Genomic DNA, 21,485 nt, shown 5'->3' on the forward strand with positions numbered 1-21,485 from the left:
GGGATTTTTAAGAGCGGATTGGACAAATACCTGTCAGGGATAGTCTAGATAATACTTAGTCCTGCCTTGAGTGCAGGGGGATGGACTAGATGACCTCTCAAGGTCCCTTCCAGTTCTATGATTCTATGATTCTATGATCTTAGTTAGATTAGACATTCTGTCTTCTTGGCCTACTGACCTATTTACATATCTTATTTTGCACAAACATTCTGTTTCCAACCTGATGATTCATTTCCTTCCCTAATTCTCTCCTCCAAAAAATGAGGCCTCCCTTCCTATGTTAAAAGCAACAAAGAATCCTGTGGCACCTTATAGACTAACAGACGTTTTGCAGCATGAGCTTTCGTGGGTGAATACCCACTTCTTCAGATGCAAGTGGGTATTCACCCATGAAAGCTCATGCTGCAAAACGTCTGTTAGTCTATAAGGTGCCACAGGATTCTTTGTTGCTTTTACAGATCCAGACTAACACGGCTACCCCTCTGATACTTCCTATGTTAATTACTCATGTCAGGCCAAGCATCAGCTACAGTACATGGTGCCATATCACTGTTTGTCAACAAATGGAAATGATTTTTACTGAAATCTGAAATCACTTTGAATAAAACCCCCAGTGTTTATAGGGTTTAAGATTTCTGTACAAAATACTAAAGTCGACTGCATGATTACTCATTGAATTTCTACAAACAACTTGCTGAAAATAAAGACTTTAAATGGAAAAGACTGTCTCTCTCTTTTTATTTTTTACCTGATAAACTATGACGGAGAATCATATACAAAAATATTAAATATTCAATGTTCATTATTCACAATACATTGAAAATGAGAATCCATAAATCTTTAGCACACAACTGCTATAAGTATTTAAAAATACAAGCCTGAAATGAAACGTGTGTCAGCTTAATGACTGGTCTGAAGCAGAATGATTTTAAAAATACTCTTCTGTGATTTTCACCCTGACAGTTTACCATGATTGATACTGAATATGTTGGTCTTATTTCCATGAATTGTGAACATGGATAAATAGTATGTCCTTGTGCTCTCCTTCAGGAAATGGAACATTGCTGGACCCAAAAAAACTTGAAATCAATCATAGAATGAATCTCCATTAGCAGAGTTTACCTCGGAATTTGCATTCAACCATTGAACCTGTCTGTCAAATCTAGTTCCCAGATGCCTTCATTTAGTCACTATTTCACTGAGAAAGGTTTTACGGTCCTGATTCAGCAAGCCATTCCTATTCAAAGAACACTGTCTCCAAAGGGTTTTAAGCATGTGAAAATGTGTCATTACTTGTAATCACTTAAAATCTATATTACTGTAGTTAATAAACTTGTAATGTTGTTTTATCTAAACCACTGTGTGTTTGGATTGAAGTGTTTGGGAGACTTCATTTGAGATAACAAGGTTTGTGCATATCATTTTCTCTTAATAAAATGAAGGACTTTCTATGAGCTTGTGTTCTCCAGGAGGGTACTTGGCAGTACAAGACACACATTTCTGGGGACAAGTCTAGTATTAGGAATTTACTGGTGTCTCTCTGCAATATAATTCAGGAGTGGCTGGCTAAGAACGCTGGGAGTAATTTACATGCTAGAGGGTGTGTGAGCAGGCTATGAGTGGTTACTTTCCTAGCAAAATAGTGTAAAAGGAACCCCAGGCTGGAAAATTGAGGGACCACAGCTGTCCATCAGTCCAGATTGTACCCTGGATAATGTGTCAGTGTGAAAAGAAAGCATTGAGTCAACCATAGTAATAAATGAATAAAAGTGTAACATAGAATCTCTATGGATAGAATTTCCATGCTTGAATAATAAGAGTATATCAGTAGGAATATACTACTGACGATTTGACGAGGATGGTGATGGTGAAATACTCTGGGAAGTTAAAAGGGGCTATAAATATAGAACACTCTATGGGGGATTTCAACTATCCCCATCTTGACTAAGTACATGTCACTTCAGACTGGGATGCAGAGATAAAGTTTCTAGACACCATTAATGAGCAGCTTGTCCTGGAACCTACAAGGTTTGAGGCAATTCTTTAGTCCTAAATGGAGCACAAGATTTGGTCCAAGAGATGAATTTAGCTGAACCACTTGGTAATAGCAACCAAAATATAATTAAATTAAAATCCTTCGGGAGGGGAAATAATAAAGAAGTCCATTACAGTAGCATTTAATTTCAGAAAGGAGAACAACACAAAAATGAGGGAACTAGTTAAATGGAAATTATAAGGTACAGTCCAGTCACAAAAGTCACAAGCTGCATGAAAACTTTTTTTTTAAATACCACAATAGAGGCTCAATGTAAATGTATACCCCAAATTAAAATAAAAATGATGAGGACCAAAAAAGGGCCACCATAGCTAAACAACAAAACACTCAAAAACAAACAAATAAAAATAAAAATAAGTACATCAGAAGCAAGAAGCCTGCCAAACAATTAGTGGGGTCACTGGATGATGAAGGTGCTAAAGGAGCGCTCAAGCAAATTAAGGCCATTGAGGAGAAGCTAAATGAATTCTTTGCATCAGTCTTCTTTTTAGGTAACAAATGTGAGGAACTGTCCCTGATGGAGGTGTCAGTAGAGGAATTTTTTGAACAAAAGGATAAATTACAGTAGTAAGTCATCCAGAAATATGGTATTCCCCCCAAAATTCTGAAGGAACTGAAATATGAAATGGCAGAAGTACTAACTATGGTATATAAGCTATCATTTAAATCAGCTTCTGTACCTGATGATGGGCGGATGGCTAAAAGGATACCAACTTTTTTAAAAGGCTCCAGAGGTGATCCTGGGCGTTAAGGGCCAGTAAGCCTAACTTCAGTACCAGGCAAATTAGTCGAAGCTATAGTAAAGAACAGAATTATCAGACACATAGATGAACACGATTTTTTGGGGAAGAGTCAATAGGGCTTTTGTAAAGGGAAATCATGCCTCACCAGTCTCTTAGAATTCTGTGAGGGGGTCAACAAATATGTGGACATGGGTACTCTAATGGATATAGTGTACTTGCATTTTCAGAAAGCCTTTGACAAGGTCCCTCACCAAAGGCTGTTGAACAAAGTAAGGAGTCATGGGGCAAGAGGGAAGGTCCTTTTATGTATCAGTAACTAGTTAAAAGACAGGAAACAAAGGGTAGTAATAAATGATCAGTTTTCAGAATCAAGAGAGACAAATAGTGATGATCCCTAGGGAAGTAAACAGGGACAAGTGCTGTTCAACAGATTAATAAATGATCTGGAAAAAGGGGTAAACAATGAGATGACAAAATTTGCAGATGATACAAAATTACTTAAAACAGTTAAATCCAAAGCAGCCTATTGAGTGTTACAAAGGGATCTCACAAAATGGGTGACTGGGCAACCAAATGGCAGATAAAATTACATGTGGATAAATGCAAAGCGATGCACATTGGAAAATATAATCTCAACTATTGATACAAAATGATGGGGTCTAAATTAGCTGTTACCACTGAAGAAAGAGACCTTGGAGTCATTATGGATAGTTCCTGAAAACATCTGCTCAATGTGCAGCAGTCAAAAAAAGTAACAGAATATTAGGAACCATTAGGAAAAGGATAGATAATAAGACAGTAAATATCATAAATATAAATCCATGGTAAACTCACTCTTTGAATACTATATGAAGTCCTGGTCACCTCATCTCAAAAAAAAGATATATTAGAATTGGAAAAGGTATGGATAAGAGCAACAAAAATGATTAAGGGTGTGACACAATTTCCATAAGAGGATAGATTAAAAAGACTGGGACTTTTCAGCTTGGAAAAGAGATGACTAAATGGAGGGGAGGGGGATATGATAGAGATCTATAAAACCATGACTGGTGTGGAGAAAGTGAATAAGGAAGTGTTATTTGCTCCTTCCCAGAATACAAGATCTAGGAATCACCAAATAAAAATAGTTGGCAGCAGATTTAAAGAAGTACTTTTTCAACACAATGCACAATAAACTTGTGGATGTCGTTGCCCGGAAATGTTGTGAAGGACAAAACTATAAGTGGGTTCAAAAAATTAGATACTTTCCTGGAGGACAGGTCCATCAATGGGATTTTAGCCAAGATGGTCAGGGATGCAACGTTCTGGTGTCCCTAGCCTCTGAGTGCCAGAAGCTGGGTGTGGACAATAAAAGATGTATCACTTGATGATTGCCTGCTCTGTTTATTCCCTCTGAAGGCCCTGGCATGGACCACAGTCAGAAGACAGATCCTGGGATAGATGAATAATTGATCTGACCCAGTATTAACATTTTTATGTTCTCCAGTTCTCTTTCATTCAGGACTACAAGTTCCAGACCTGATCTGGTCTTCTTCCCTATGTATGTGTCTGTGCTTGTGTGTACATTACATTTGCATAATTTAATTAGGAAAACCTAACTGTGACAGGTTCGGTCACCGAAACCCACTTAAGACAACGAGGAGTCCTTGTGGTACCTTAGAGACTAACACATTTATTTGGGCATAAGACTGTCACTAGATCTGCTGGGATACCACTGAGAACAAACCCCCGTGCCAGAAGAAGCTTCCCTCCACGCCTGTCTTGCTGAGTTAGACACTACAGTCAGCTTCAGCACAGACCCAGGTGTTGGGCCACACCTCTCTGCAGTTCACTGAACCTGAGATCCACTCAGCTCAGGGGCTTCTTAGTTAACAGTACTCAGTCTTTCTGGGATCCTAAACCCTGCATAAATCCATTTTACTCTGTATAAAGCTTACACAGGGTAAACTCATAAGCTGTCTGCCCTCTATAACACTGATAGAGAGATATGTGCAGCTATTTGCTCCCCCAGGTATTAATTACTTACTCTGGGTTAATTAATAAGCAAATGTGATTTTATTAAACATGAAAAGTAGGATTTAAGTAGTTCCAAGTGATAACAGAACAAAGTAAGTTACAAAGCAAAAGAAAGCAAAACACGCAAGTCTAAGGGCTGGTCCACACTAGCTCTTTAAATCTAATTTATCAGCGTTAAATCGAATTAAGCGTGCACCCGTCCACACCAGGAAGCCATTTAATTCGACATAGAGGGCTCCTTAGTTCGACTTCGGTACTCCACTTCGACAAGGAGAGTAGCGCTAAATTCGACATGGCTATGTCGAATTAGGCTAGGTGTGGATGCTAATCGATCTTAGTAGCTCCGGGAGCTATCCCACAGTGCAACACTCTGTTGATGCTCTGGACGCCAGTCGGAGCTTGGATGATCTGACCAGCCACACAGGAAATGCCCCGGGAAAATCTGAATTCCTTTTCCTGTATGGACAGTTTGAATCACATTTCCTGGTTGCTCATCGGGGCAAGCTCAGCAGCACCGGCAATGATGCAGAGCTCTCCAGCAGAGGAGTCCAGGCAGTCTCAGACTAGAAAGAGGTCCCCAGCATGGACTGACCGGGAAGTCTCGGATCTGATTGCTGTGTGGGGCGATGTGTCTGTGCTTTCGGAGCTGCGCTCCAGCAAACGGAATGCAAAGACCTTTGAGAAGGTCTCCAAAGCCATGAGAGACAGAGGATACAGCCGGGATGCAATGCAGTGCCGCGTGAAAGTCAAGGAGCTGAGACAAGGCTACCAGAAACTCAGAGTGGCAAACGGACGCTCCGGAGCCCAGCCCCAGACATGCCGCTTCTACGAGGCACTGCATGCCATTCTCGGTGGGTCTGCCACCACTGTGCGTGGACTCTGAGGATGGGATAGTGTCGACGGACTGTTCCTCGGAGATGTTCGCGGACGGGGAAGATGAGGAGGACGAGGCAGTCGACGGCGCTTTCCCCGACAGCCAGGATCTCTTCCTCACCCTCACTGAGATCCCCTACCAACCCTCCCCAGCCGTTACCACGGACCCTGAATCGGGAGAAGGATCAGTCCGTAAGTGCTTTAAACAAGTTAACATTTATTTAATAAAAGCAGCTAAGAACAACGAGTTAACATTTTTTTAGTAATTAAACAGGGAGAGACATTAGGAGAACAGAAGGTCTACATATAGGGGGATGGAACTTTTATCTTCATAAGATATCTCCAGGAAACTCTCCTGGAGGTAATCTGAAAGTCTACGCAGGAGGTTCCTTGGCAGAGCTAGCTTATCGTGTGCCCCGAGGTAGCACACTTTGCCTTTCCATGCTATAAGTTGGAACTCCGGGACCATTGCCCTCACGAGCATGGCAGAGTAGGCCCCTGGGTTGTGGTAGCTTTCTTCCAGCATGCGCGCTCTCTCTGCCCATGAGACTCTCCTCAGGGTGATCTCTCTCGCACACTCCTGCATGAAATTAGAGTAATTGGGGTACTATTAGTAATGGGAGCGCTTAACTGTTCCTTTGCATAACAAGAAGCCTCACTTAACAGCCACGTGCTGCAGTCTACAGAGTGGCAGCATACAGGGATCTTTCCCAGTGAACAGCCGCGAGGGGGTGCAACAGGGGCCGAGTTTATGCTTTCAGGATTGCCGCATCAAGAGGACAGAGCTGTACATTCACTTCTATGAATCCAAAAGTGTTTGGCTTACCATGCCTTGCTGCTACACGAATTCTTCTTTCCTGCAAAGGTTCTCTGATCTGCAGCCCAATACCCCAGGCAATGAAAGCGCATTCAGAGAAATCGAACTTTCCATTAGTGAGTGCGCATGAGACAGGTGCTGTGCATACTCTTGTTCACAGACACCGAGTAGACTATGTTTCTTTGTTTAAAAAATGTATCATTGTAAGAAATTCACTATCTTTTTGACATCACACAGGTGCAACTGTATCACGACCTGATGCACCATGCCCCTCACAGATGATGGCGCAAACTAGAAGGTGTAAGAAAAAGACAAGGGACGAGATGTTTGCTGAACTTATGGGCTGCTCCAGAGCCGAGGCGGACCAGCAGAGCCAGTGGAGGGAGAACCTCAGTCAGCAGCACCGCTCACTCTGCGAACGGGAGGACAGGTGGCATCACGAGGACCAGCAGGCGACTCAAACGCTGCTTGGACTAATGAGGAAGCAAACGGACACGCTCAGGCGCCTTGTCGATGTTCTGCAGGACCGCAGGCAGGAAGACAGAGCCCCCCTGCACTGTATCTGCAACCGCCCACCCCCGCCTCAAACTCCAATCCCCCCCTCATCAAAAATAACAAGAAGGAGGGTCACCAGGGGCCTTGAAAACTGTCACTGCACCACAGGACAGTGTTAAATTACCCAAAAGCTATCAGTCACTACATTTTGAAAAGTCCTTCCCTTACTGTGTTGTTGATTATTAAAAGTAGTTTTCTGTTACTTACTTTTTCAGTCATGTTTTTTTACACAACGCTGTGTTAGATGTCTTGGGTGGGTAGTTGGGTGGTTGAGGGGGTAGTGTAATGCATAGGACAGTCATCTTTAGCAGGGTACAGAGACGGGGGCTGGATCAGCAGCATGTCACACACACAGTGCAGTCAGTAGGCGGTTAGCTGGTATGGGAGGTGGTTTGCAGGTTTTCTGTTGTTGGGGGTGGTACGTGCATTTGTAGTGGGGGAGGGGGGTTACAGATGTCATGCAACGGTCCCTGTAATGGACCGCAGAGCCACGCAGCATAGGAATCTGTATCCGTCCTCCCCCGCAACAAGGCCACATAGCCCCCGCACACAGAGTCCAAAAAAGGAGGGATGGCAGGATCCGTTGAAACAACCAGTCCGGCACTGCTGACCGGTCTGGGAGCAGGAGCATGTCAAACCTCGACTTTAGAGGCGGTCTTTACATGACCACATACCCTACCCAGCACAGTGTGCATCCCAGTTTCAACCCTTTAACGCAAAGTCATCAATAAAGACACCGTTGTAAAGCTACAGTGGAGCACGTACTTTAATTTTTAAATGTGTGTTAGAAGTTGGGGAAGCGGGGTGGATGGGGTATGTAACTGCAGAGGCTAGTCAACAGTAACTTGGTAAAGAAACAGGGGCAGGTTCAGCTTCTCTGTGAAGAAACTGAACAGTCACAGTTCACGCTGCTCGCTGCTCGCTGGTACTTGAAGAGTTCCTTGTCGCTGTGCAAGGTGCTTGCATAGGGCGTGACGAGCCAGGGCATTAGCGGGTAGGCTGGGTCCCCTAAGATCAGTATGGGCATCTGCACATCCCAAGCGTTATTTTGTGGTCCGGGAAGAAACTACCTTCCTGCAGGCGTCTAAGCAGACCAGAGTTCCTGAAAACACGCGCGTCATGAATTTTGCCTGGCCACCCGACGTTGATGTTGGTAAAACGTCCCCCATGGTCCACCACTGCTCGCAGCACCATTGAAAATTAGCCAAATTTCTCAGCAGCTGACTGCGGAAGAGGTGGACGATAAGTTGTGAGGAGCTGACAGCGGCCACAACTGCAGCGGGATCCGAGCTCGCAGTGCTGTGGCGCCCGCGCTGTCACTGAGAAGAAAAGTGCACGAACAGATTGCCAGCTGGCGCTTTCAAGGAGGGATGCTGGGCGTGATTGACGGTTCAATGATGACAGTTACCCAAAACCACCCTCCACACAATTTCCCCCCACCCAGCATGCATTGGTGGGAAATTCCAGCATTCCAATGGGCAGCGGGGAGTGCGGGAACTGTGGGATAGCTTCCCACAGTGCACCGCTTCCAAAGTCGACGCTTCGCCCGTTACTGTGGACTCACACAGTCGAATTAGTGTATTTATTGTGGATACACAACTTCGACTTCATTAGGTCGATTCCAGAAATTCGAATTAAGATGAATCGAAATAGTCTTGTAGTGTAGACGTACCCTAAGTCTAATACATTAAGAAATTGATTACAGATGAAATCTCACCCCCAGAGATGTTCCAATACTGGACTCTTTCCTAGTCATTCATACCCCCCGTAGTTACTGTCCTTCGTTCCAGTTTCAGGCATCTCTTTGGGGTGGACAGGCAATCTCTTGAGCCAGCTGAAGACAAAATGGAGAGGTTTCCAGGGCTTTTTATAGTCTTTCTCTTGTGGGCAGAAACCCCTTTGTTCTCCTGTGCAAAATCACAGCAACAAGATGGAGTATGTAGCCACCTGGGCAAGTCACATGTCCAAGAATGATTCAGCTTTTTGCAGGCCGATGCCATTGTTTACATGTTAATTTGAACATTCCCAGGGAAGCTCAGATTTGGATTGGCATCTCCCAAAGTCCATTGTCAGTTAGTGTTTCTTGACTGGGCACTTATGTTATGCTTAAACAGAGCACACAAGATCTTTTTATAGGGGAAAAGGCAACACGCCACATTTATTGAGAATACAGCAATTAGCATATGCTTTTCAGTCTCACACACACGCACACCCCATGCACACAGTCCCACCAGTTGATGTTTATAATTACCAGTCCAGAGTCTGGACCAATCTAGTGGCCAGCCAGATTGGTCGCAGCAGGAGCCGGTCTTTGTCAGTCACGATCCGATGATCCTGGAGTAGTGGCAAGACGAACCCAAAGTCCCATGGAAAAGCACCCTGTTCTTATAGTCTTTTTTCTCCATTGAAGTCTATGGATTTTGCTGTGTCAGTTTGTGACCAGTTACTCCTTAATTGGTGTTATCTTTTGATGGCCCAAAACACCTCCAAGAGAGTCATCTTCACCTTAGGGTCATCAGTCTGCCCCTCTTCAACTATGGATGTGCGTTGATGGTTCTCTGGCATCTCTGAGTCTCTTCAGTCTCTTCAATTTCTTCACTCCTCCTCCCTCGGCCATCTGGCTTCAAAAATGGCCTTCACACCTTATCTTTCTCCAATGCATACATTCCTCATTCACACAAACAGTTCTTTGCAGAGACCTTCAAAAGTTAACAAATAGCAGTGTTTTATGTTGAACAAGAAAGGCATCAAATCCTAAATCTTGTAATATCCTTTCCCACATTGGGGCCTGAGCCCCTGAAATTCCTTTAATCTAATTAACATAGACACATACAAAATCCTGTCTGTTACTTACAAGGCATAAAAAGAAAATGGCTAATATTAGTATCCACTATCTTATTAATTTATTCTAATACCTTAATTCTTACTATAAAATATAGACTGTATATAGCCAAAACATAAACAATTATATAGCACAGTACCCATGATACAACACTTACTGAGAATAGTCCTTTTTCAAGAAGCTGACCAAATGCTTCATTGAGGCTACTTAGAATCAAACACATTGAGATACAAGTACATAGCCAATATTCATAACTTCAAATACAAAAATGATACACACATACAGACAGCATAATCATAACCAGCAAACTACAACCTTTCCATAGACAGTCCACTTGACCTCCTCTGTACAAGACCTGGTACAACCATAGGACCTTGCAACAATGATCTATACGGTCACAGTTCATGTCAATAATGTCACATTAACCAACCAACCAAACAAACAAAAAACAGCTAAAGAGAGAGTCACTGGAGAGGAAAAGAAGCCTTGAAATCCAGGGACACTTTAATATTATATTTTTAGGGTTAAATAAAATGAAAATACAATTTAAAATATTTGAAAAAAGCCATATATATGATCAAATTCTTAGAGAATTCTTACAGTATTTACTTCTGTATTCAAAGGACTGCAGAACAGAACATTCATCAGCTCTCCAGTAGAAATATAAGGTCAAATTGCCTCAACTTTATTTTCACAAAAGATACATTGCCAACACAAGATCCAGTCAACTTTTAGAAAATAACTTTTAAAGAGTTTCCAGTCTCCCTCAGGAACTCAATTTCAGTGGTTTTCTGATCATATTTTACTATTTTTAAAAGTTATTTTTATTCCCATTTTGCTAAGTGAAAGTTTCGCACATTTAATAGGGAAAACTGAATGCAGGAGAAACAGTGAAACTGACTATACATAAAGTGCTGTAAATGCACAAACTACTACAAATTCATTGAAAAAAACACAGGATACATATTTATTTCTTCCATTGTTTTTAAATTATATTACTTTTAGGTACTGCCTTTAACAATTGTAGGTAACATATTTTAAGACAGAGGCATTTTTTTAAGATGGCATTTTTATTTAAAATTAATTTCCTTTTCTCTTTCCATGGTTTTTTTAAACTTTAAACACTGCATTATTTCTAAGAATATATACCTAGGATTTACCATTCTGGCTCTGATCATTCATCTATCAAATCCATAATCACAGATAGAGTATAGAAAGAGTAAGCTCAGACGGACTATCAGGCCATCTACTTTGACCTCTTCTATATCACATGCAATAGAATTTCACCCAGCTACTTCTATATTGAGCCCAATGACTTTTGTTAGACCAAAACAGACATAAAGATATTGTGATGTTGGTTGCTGTACAAGAAACTAAATAGATATGATAGATATGACAGAGAAAGGAAGAGAGACTCCAGTTGTGACTAGTACCTGATGATCGAGAGTAAGACAATCCAGAGTAAGATAACTCTTTCTGCTCCCCTCGCCTCCCCCCCACACACAGATCAAAAACCTGTGAACTAAGCTCTCAAACATTGGAAAAGTGTGGTTCTACATCTGACATTTGTTGCTGAGTCTAATATCTATAACTGGCAGAAGTGAGGCCCAGGTTTTAACATTCCCCAAACCTTGGGGAAGATACATTCCTGCACAACATTTTTGGTTTTCAGGTTTAAGGGGCCAAAGCTGAGGCTGACTGAATCTTACCAACCTTATTCAAAGACCATATCGTTATCTACAAAGATAGAACCTGACTGGTTAAGATTGTCCACCCCTCACCCCCCAAAAAAGAAAGAATAGAAAGTGAGTAGTGGAAATAAATAGTCATTGGCTAAACATAGAAGGTACTTTGTCAATACTACATGGAACAACTATCAATTGAACAATCTAATGTTATCTTTTACAGTCTATAAGAAAAGCTATAAAATGTGTTCTTGAATTCATGCAACAAAACACCACAATCCATCAAACAATTATACAGTTTTCCTACTACTCTGTGGTCTACTGAATATACAGAAGTTACAACATCAGCATGAAATGTGGTTTAGTTGAAAAGACTGAACTGAGCAAACAGGTTATTTTCAATCAAGGAAAGCAGTTTTTCAATTTCAAAAACTACTAGCACAGTCCAAAACACATGAAATTATACAGGTAATCAATAAGCTCCAATGATCAGATACTTCAAAAATCACTATAATAAAGCAAATTGTGAGTTTATACCACACATAGTCTGTGCCTTGTTCAGAAAAAAAAAATGCTTCTCTAGGTGCTGGTTATGCAGCATTTGCTGATTCCCAAAGCCTGTTTTTTATTCAGAATATATTTGTGCCAGTCGTCAAGAAATAACAACTTTGGCATTTTCAAAAATACAGGCAGGCATCTAAATCTCTATAAGCACCTACATATACGTGCTTGAGTGCCTGACACTTTTGAAAATCCGGAAAGTGCCTAAATGTGGATTTAAGAGCATGATTACAAAATCTTGTTTTCTGAAAGTTTTGGCCTTGGTCACCATGATTTTGTATACCTTAATAACCACATATGTGAGGTTGCTAACTTTAATTAGTTCATTTCAACACTACTGAATATAGTATTCACAGGCGGTCTCCAATGTTCATACTGTGGCAAGAGGAGAGGTGGGAAAGTATCACAGGGAGCTCACTGAGGCCTGCAGAAAACAGATGTCTGAGAAGCAGCCTCAGAAATCATGAAAGAACTTTCCTTTCATGTTGTACAGAAGAAATATGATGCCTGCAGTTACATATTATGTTACTATTGATTTATAATGAGAACACCTGATAGATGAAAAAGAAAGGTCTTAGGGGAAAAAAGATAAATACTTTTTTAAAGATTCAGATGAGAACCCATCTGGTCCAATTTGGAACAAAAAAAATTACTTGAAACGGGATAAGTGTGTTATGCTACATTCCTATGTTTAGGGGCATAGCATTTGCTTTAAGATTATAAAGTAAATTTCGACTTGGTGTTATCATTCAAGTCTTTCTGTCATGCAGTATAATGATTGTACTTTTTAAATAGCAAGATCCAAATGGCTCCATTAATGACATCAGTGAGATGGATGGTGATAATAAGCTTTTCCTGGTCCCAGAGATACCTCTTATACAATAGACCTGGATTCTGCTCATATTTTGTGTGTACCCCATGTAAATGTCAGGCAGAGTTGCACTTCGTACATGCTTATGATGTGTAGAGGATTCTCTCACCTACTTCCCAGTACCCAAATGTAATGGGGACATGGGTGGCTGATGAGACTATTCTTTGGGGGACAATTGTGCCTCTTGTCCTGTCAGGATCTCTTCTCCAGCCTGATGGCTCACACTGCTTTCAGTTCAAAGGAACCCACTATAGTGTCACTGGATGAAAATGTTGATGCATAGGAGGGGACCAACCCTCATCATGACCTACCTCTCACTCTTCCTCGTACTTCCAGATACAGGATGTCAGGATATCTCCCCTTCCCCACCAAAATCACCTCAGGATGCCCTTTCCCCTGGTTTTGCCCTTCTCTACCATCACTTCAGGATCTCCCCACTTCCCCAGGGACTCTCACCCTGTCTCAGCAATCCTTCCTGGACACTGCTGCTCAGGAGCTAGCCACCACTGCCAGACTGATGAATCGATCTCCTGCCAGGAACTGAGTTCCCCGGGTGGAGCCCTTCCCCCATGACACCTGGCCCCTCCTGGCCCGTGTGTCACTGAGCATGCACATAGGCAGGGTGGCTCAGAAAACATATCTGTGGGGCAGGGCTAGCCCTAACCACCCATTGTCTATGGATGGGGAGGAAAGGAGACAAGGGCATGTCTAGCCACTGTCTAGAACTGGCTAGCCAAGCCTGGAGCATGCCAGAGGCAGAGGCTGCATGCCAAAGATCTCTAAGGTGCATTTTTTAGAATGTTCTGTAATATTCCTCCTCAGTTGTTGCTGCTCCATATCACGTCCAAGGATTGTATCAAAATGAGGCATAACAATAAAATTGGTAAAATCTCTCAAAGCAGTGAAAATGTTTCAAGTGAGAATAGTGTATGGGAGTGAATGATGGCAGAATTTGTCCCTGGCCAGGTGTAATGTTTGGAGAAAGGAAAACCACAAACTTCCATTATGGGCCAGTATTGTATACCTTTACTCATATTAAATAGCACCTTACTACATAAGTAGTCCCATCAAAATCAATCCGTTTAGTTTAATTTGAAATATACAGGGATAGATGCCTTTTCATGAAATCAATTTCAGTTCAAATAGCTTCATGCCCACTGAAGTTCATGCTACTAAGTTGTTTTTTGAAAAACATATAGTGCTAGATTCTAATACACTTACCCCCATTCAACCCCCATTCCACCCCAGGTAATTAACCACATGTCATCTTGCACAGGCAGGAACCAAGTCCCCTTGACTTCCCTTCCCCTTCCAAGTCCCAAGACAGCAGGTCAAAGAAGGTCTGTGTCTTCTGCAGAAGTGAGGGACAGTAAGTATTATCAAGCAGCCACCTAAAGAGGAATTCTCCCACAATAAGTGTGACTTCCATTGACATCTGTGACATTTTCTTTCTCGGGGCCAGCCTCACCCCTGCAGTCCCAGCCTCTGCCCTGGTGGGGGGACTCTGCAGCTGCCCAGCTGCCAAAGGGGGTGGGGGACTCCCCGCAGCTGTCCAGCTGCAGCAGGCAGCAGAGACTCCCCGCAGCTGTCCAGCCACAGCAGGTGGCTGGCAGACCCCACAGCTGCCCAGCTGCAGTGGGCCACGGGGGTACCCCCACAGCTGCCTAGTCATGGCCAGCAGCTGGGAGACCCTACAGCTCCCAACTGCTCCTAGGGATGAGCAGACCGTGCAGTAGCCCAACCCCACAGGCAGTGGGACCCCAGAGTTCTACCCTTTTGCCAGGGATATTTTTAGTGAAAGTCAGGGACAGGTCAGGGGCTTCTGTGAATTTTTGTTTATTGCCCGTGACCTATCCATGACTTTTACTAAAAATATCCGTGACAAAAACTTAGCCTTATGCATTACAGATGGTCACTGTGGGGTTTTCTGATATTAACATAAGTCCTATCCATAGTCACTAGCACATATTCAAAGCACATATGCTGTCTGGTGGACATCTACCATGTTTCACCTCTGGATGGCTTGGTTAGAGGGGAATGGATTATTTTTTCACATGGGTGAGTTGTAGTACTCTGGAGGTCATAGGCTGGATGATGCCAATGGTCTGGAAAGTGATCCTATGAAAATATCCCAAGGACAGTATGGTCAGGGCTATGCTGAGTTGTGTGGGGATGGAGAGTGTGTGGCTCCTTTGTGTGGCTTATCATGGAGCATGTTGCATTAGCACAGTGTCTGGGTCCAGACAGTAGCACTGAATATCTGTTTCACACTGTGAAAGCCCAGTGAAGTTGCAGTGGGGTCTGTAGGTTCAGGGGGTGTAGCATGGCCATCTGTGATTTCTCCTTCCCCAGCCTATCTACCCCTGCTATCCCTGACCTCTAATATGTGCCCCTCCAGATGCCCCATGGACTACCCCTCTGCTGTGCTAACCCCATCCCTTTATCCCTGACTTCTACACCCAACCACTTATACCTATCACTATAGAGTCTGCTGTCTCACATTCTGAATCACATCCTGAATCACACTGTCTCACACTCAATACCTCTCTCACATTTACCCTACCTTTCCCTGTAGCTTAGCCAGTGGTTCTCAGCCAGGGATTTGCATACCCCTGGGGCTACTCAGAGGTCTTCCAGGAGTACATCAACTCATCTAGATATTTGCCTAGAACAGGCTACTTAAAAAGCACTAGCGAAGTCAGTACAAACTAAAATTTCATACAATCACTTGTCTATACTGCTCCATATACTATACATTGAAATGTAAGTACAATATTTATATTCCAGTTGATTTATTTTATAATTATATTGTAAGAATGAGAACATAAGCATTTTTTCAGTATGAGTGTGCTGTAACATTTTGCATTTTTATGTCTGATTTTGTAAGCAAGTAGTTATTAAGTGAGGTGAAACTTGGGGGTATACAAGATAAATCAGACTCCTGAGGGGTAAGTAGTCTGGAAAGATTGAGAGCCACTTACCTAATCTATCCAGTAGGAAATGAAGAGGAGACCAGTGTGGCCTAAATCCCACCCCGTCATAGAGAATTAAGCATCTACATTGAAGTTGGAGAAAGGTGTCCTCTTCTGGAGTTAGATGCCTAAATACCGGTGCCTCATTCTCTAGCTGTCTTTTGTGTGGCATTAGGCATGCCCTTTGCCTACCAGGTTCGGGGACTAACTAGTTTGTGAATCATGCCGGGTTTAGGCATAAGATAGACACGCCAAGCAGCCTGGCAGTGCCAAAACTTCAGTGGTTGTGTGCTTCCCCAGCAACAGAAATGTTGGGACTTTACCAGTGGAAACATAGATGCCCCATAAGTTTAGGAAGCATCTGAGCAGTGTTTTTGAAATGCCAGTGGCACCTGAATATTAGACTTAGGTACTGAAAGGAGTAGTTAGGCACATAAGTCCCCATTATGAATCTAGCCCCTAAAGCCTCAGTGGCATGAAGAGAGTGACTTGAAGGAATTTAAAACAAAATTTGCTTAGAGGACTATATGGGAATATTTGCAGCTATTTGATGATACGTTCTGTCAACCTATCTATCAATGTATACATATCAAATGAAACTAAATAGATTGTTGTACAGTTGACATGTGTATAAAGAAAAATGAAAGGGAAAATGAGAAGTCAACATTTCAATCAAAGTACAATCTACAGTGTACTTTAAAACTTTGTATTATTAAATGGTTTGCCATTTCTTTTGCTGACAGAAAGAAAGCCGGTTTTCACACAGTAATGTGTATTTTCATGAATGAACTAGTCTGTAATGGATGAAACACCGAATTGTGTTCAATTCCATTCCTAATGCCAATCAGACATGAGCATTTCAGTGATTTACAGCAAATTAACTATTTCTCTGATATTTGTAGACCTAGCTGACTGAAAGAATCAAAAAACAAATATAAACTAGAAGAAACCCTAAAACAAATATTGATACATTTTCAATTCCTCAGTCCCCATTCTATCTTTCCACTGAAATTGCTCTGATAGATTGGTTATTGCAGCTGGGTGAATTTTTTTGGCTGAATCATTTATCCCCCCCAAAATACAATTTTGGGTCAACTGAAACTATTCATGAATTCACATCAAATTTTCAGACAAAAAGAGTTGTATTTTTTAAATATTGTTAAAGCTGAAATACATTATATCAACATTCTTCAAATGAAACATTTAAAAATGAATTTAGCTAGATTTATTTTAAAAAATACCCCCAAAACTCATTTCATTTTGGGTCAAATGAAGTATTACATTTGACAAGAAACAATTTTTGTACAAGAAAAAAAAAACATTTTTAATTTTTTTAAATGTTTGCTTTGGTAACTAAACTAAAAAAATTAATTGTTTGCTTAGTCTTAGTTATTAATGGCAGGACAGGAAGATATACCTCTGGTTAAGGTTGTCTCACTCTTTTCATTATAAGACAGTTTTTTCAGTTGATTATAACTTTGCAAAAAGTAAACTGCTTGAACTGAATTTGGCCATGCTAAGTGACTGTTTATGGCTTGTTTTTAAAGGCAACCTTAATGGACATTTCCTAACATTTGAGGGCTTGTCTCTGCAATCTTATATTCTCTTTTAATGGAGTGTTGTTTATTGGTTAGTTTTTTAGATACCTCTACAATAATCATTTTGAGATAGCACCTGTATGAGGTTGAAGCAAAGTCTAATAAGGCATTTTCTCATCCCTTTCTTAGTTTATCCTGGTCTATATAAGAACTAGGCAGAAATGCAGTCTCACTCAGAGTGTAGGGACTACTGCCTAATTATTCTGAAAAGTGCAGGGAGTAGACTTGTCATAAACAGATAGTTAAGGGTTAATGCCTCTTTTACCTGTAAAGGGTTAAAAAGTTCACCTAGCCTAGCTGACACCTGACCAGAGGAACCAATGGGGGAACAAGATGTTTCAAAAGGAAGGAGGGAAGTTTTCCTTTGTTGAGAGTTTCAGTTTCAGCCGGAGTGAAAAAGATCAAGGAACCAGCCTCTTATCAAAGTAGTAAGTTGTAGAAAGGGATAAATAGGTTTATGTTTATTTTCTTTGTAACTTGTCTTGATACCATTAAGGGAATTATCAAATTTGGGTATTTTTTGTGTAACTAAATTTGTGCCCAGGGGAACATCCTCTGTGTTTTGAATCTGTTGTCTGTGAGAGTAGCTGGTATGCTAATCTCTCCCAGAGGGTTTTCTTTTACCTTTCTTTTCTTTAATTAAAAGCCCTTTTCTTAATACCTGATTGATTTTTCCTTGGTTTTAGATCCAAGGGGGTTGGATCTGGATCCACCAGGAGTTGGTGGGAGAAAGGAGGGGGGATGGTTAATTTCTCCTTGTTTTAAGATCCAAGGGGTTTGGATCTGTGTTCACCAGGAAATTGGTGAAGTCTCTCAAGACTACCCAAGAAAAAAAGGGTAGTACTTGGGGGATGGTGGCAGCGATACCAAATCTAAGCTGGTAATTAAGCTTAGAAGTGTCCATGCAGGTCCCCACACCTGTACCCTAGAGTTGAGAGTGGGGAAGGAACCCTGACAAGACTGAACAATGGTTCCTTACTCCATCCTCTGGCTGGTTTAGTTGGCCACTGGTGCACACCTTATGAAGTGGGAAGCTATCAGCGCACTGTCCCCTGTGCTTACTCTTGGCAGCACGTCTAAGATACAAACAAGTTCTCAAGGAATTTGTAAATAATAATTTCAGAATTTCACAAACCAGTTTGTTCACAATTCAACAGAAAAGCAAAAGGGGTGAAATTCAACATGTGCATTAGACTGTACATACCGTTCAGCCAGTTCTAATCAGGATACCACCACAGTTAGGATGTTCCCATAACAAACAGTAGAATCCTCAGAAACATATAACTTTGCTAATTCAAACAATCTGACCTTCAAGACTTTGGACTAGAAATGAGCTGAGAAAGCTGGATTTTGGGAGCAGCTTTGGTTTTGCTTAGCTCATCTGTTAGATTTTGGATCTGAATTTCAGTATCCTGATCCCTTGTATTCCCTTTTCTTGCATTTGTTGGTCATACTCATTTGGTGTGTCTTGCCTCCAATCAAACTGTACATCTTTGAGGCAGGGACTGTGTCTTCCTTTGTGGTTATACACCATCTAGGACACTGGGACCTCAATTTTAACTGGGACATCTAGGCATGAACACAATACAAACAATTTTAAGAATAAGAACTAAGTAAGAAGTTGTGACTCTTAGTGCACACAAGGAACAGATCTCCTGAGTGGAAAGATGATGCTTTTTCATCAACATATTTCAAAGTAGAACTGCACTTTAACTACTCAGTGAAAGCACCAGCACCACATTTATTTATTTATTTCAGATTTTTAAAATAACTGGGGAAATGTTTCACTTTTCACTTATCCATGTTTCTGAGTTCACCATCAAAACGTTTATCCTGAAGCCATTATTCAATAAAAGATCACATTGAAATCACTACATATTCAGAAGTAGATTTCCTGCAAGAAAAGATAAAAGTCTAGTCCTTTCTCTTACTTTAATAGTTCATGCAAAGAGGACAAAAAAGGGGAAATACCAAGTATTCTGCTTGATAAAGTTTCTGAATGCAGCATATGTCCATTCCAGATGTAAATGGTTGGGAGTATTTTGACTCAGATTTTAAATCAATGCTTGGCACTAAGGACCTAGCATCACCTGCTGTTTTTGGACAAGAGACTACATCACTTGAACTTGACTGTACCTGCAGACTCACTGAAATACCCTTTATAGACAACTCTTGTATGGTGTTTGGAGCCCTCTAGAATTAGAATTGGTAAGCAATGTTTAAAGCTGGGTAGACAATTCACAGAGAACAATTTATTCAGTAAATTCAGTACTTTTCTTCCTATTTGTCTAGAGTCTAAGAACACATGACATTTTTACTAAATGTGATAGTTATAAAATATTTTGGGAAAATGTCTTGGTGCAAATGAATTTCAAACTTTTGTTTACTTATCAATTGTTGACTGTTTTCCTTCAGTCATTTAATATCCAGGGTTCCATTTTCCAGTTGAGTTGTTGGTCATGTAAGCCACTTAGCATCATTTGCACTCCCTGATTGAATTGCCTAACTAGTTCCACCTGGAGTGAGTGAACAAAACTTCTCTACAAATTAAATAATAATAATAATCATAATAATAATAACAAAAAGAAAGAAAGAAAGAAACAAACAAACACAAAACACTTTCTTTGAACACTTTTACAAACAAAACTTGCTGGCACAAGTGTTCATGGAAATCAAGTAAAGATGTGGCTACAGTTGTAGCAAAATTGTATTTAGAAGTTGCCACATTTCCAATTTTTCTCTCTGTTTGTCATTCTTTGTGTCACTGCTGATTATTGTAGATACGCATCATGGCATTTACTGGGCCAGACCTCTGGTCTAAAATCAGTAAGGGAGGCCACATTCTCCTTCACTTCTGCTTTCCCTCCTGCCCCATCCATTCTGTGTGGAATCCAGCATAAGACAACACCATTCTTGAAAGAAAAAGCTGATGCATCTGACTCCAGGATAGAGTTCCTATCTTTGGATCACAAGCACAGTTAAGCATCTCCCTCCAACCCAGATTTAGGCACATAAGTCCCTGACTCTTCTGCTTGGCATCTGCTATGAGCTACTTTAGATGTCTCCCCACGCAGTGTGCTGGCTTTTGTAGATCCCATTCTTAGGCACTATCTCGAAGGCCTAGGCACCTAACTCAGGGTTTGTGGATTCCACTGGGTATGTCAATAAAAATCCCATGCTATTTTTAGCCCTTCTGCCCAAACCCCATGAGATTGAGTCCGCTGACCCAGGTTCTGAGACTTGCTGTTGTCTGAATTAGCTGGGGGTTCGTTCAAGCTTGGTATTGAGTGAGGAAAAGACAGGCAGGACCAGGGTAACACTGAAAAGCCAAGTGGCTGCCTTTATTTAGGGATTTCTTTACACCTTGGGCCGGGGGAGGAGGCAATTCCCAACTGGGACTCAGATAAACAATGCAAGCAAATTCAAACCAATAACAATGTACTGTATACTGCTCACCACACCACCAAATAGACAGGCACACCAATCTCTCAAGGTAGGAATCGGGTTCGTCAGGGCGATGCCCGGTGCAACACAGAAAAGAGACCCACGGGCCACTGCCTCAGCCACCCTTGCGTTCACACAAAGGATAAATCCAGAGTGTGGTGCGGCTGCAGCTGGGCAGATTCCACTCACTCAGACCGCGGGGACTGGACCCCCTTGGTCAGCTACTCTCTCAGTAGAGGCAGCTCCCAAGTGATTCATTCACATAAACAGTTTGCAATTAACAACTCAATAACAATTAGAATGATTAAACAAGCTAGCTAGGCAAATGTGCAAATGTACAAGTGTGCAAATGTGCAATTGTTTGGGGCTGGTACCAATTTGGGAAAGGGAAAATGAGAGGCTAACTAAACTAACTGCCAGAAGTTAAAAGACAAATACCGCACTCCAGGAGC

The sequence above is a fragment of the Mauremys mutica genome, chromosome 1 (assembly GCF_020497125.1).
Source record: "Mauremys mutica isolate MM-2020 ecotype Southern chromosome 1, ASM2049712v1, whole genome shotgun sequence".
In the NCBI taxonomy this organism is placed as follows: domain Eukaryota; kingdom Metazoa; phylum Chordata; order Testudines; family Geoemydidae; genus Mauremys; species Mauremys mutica.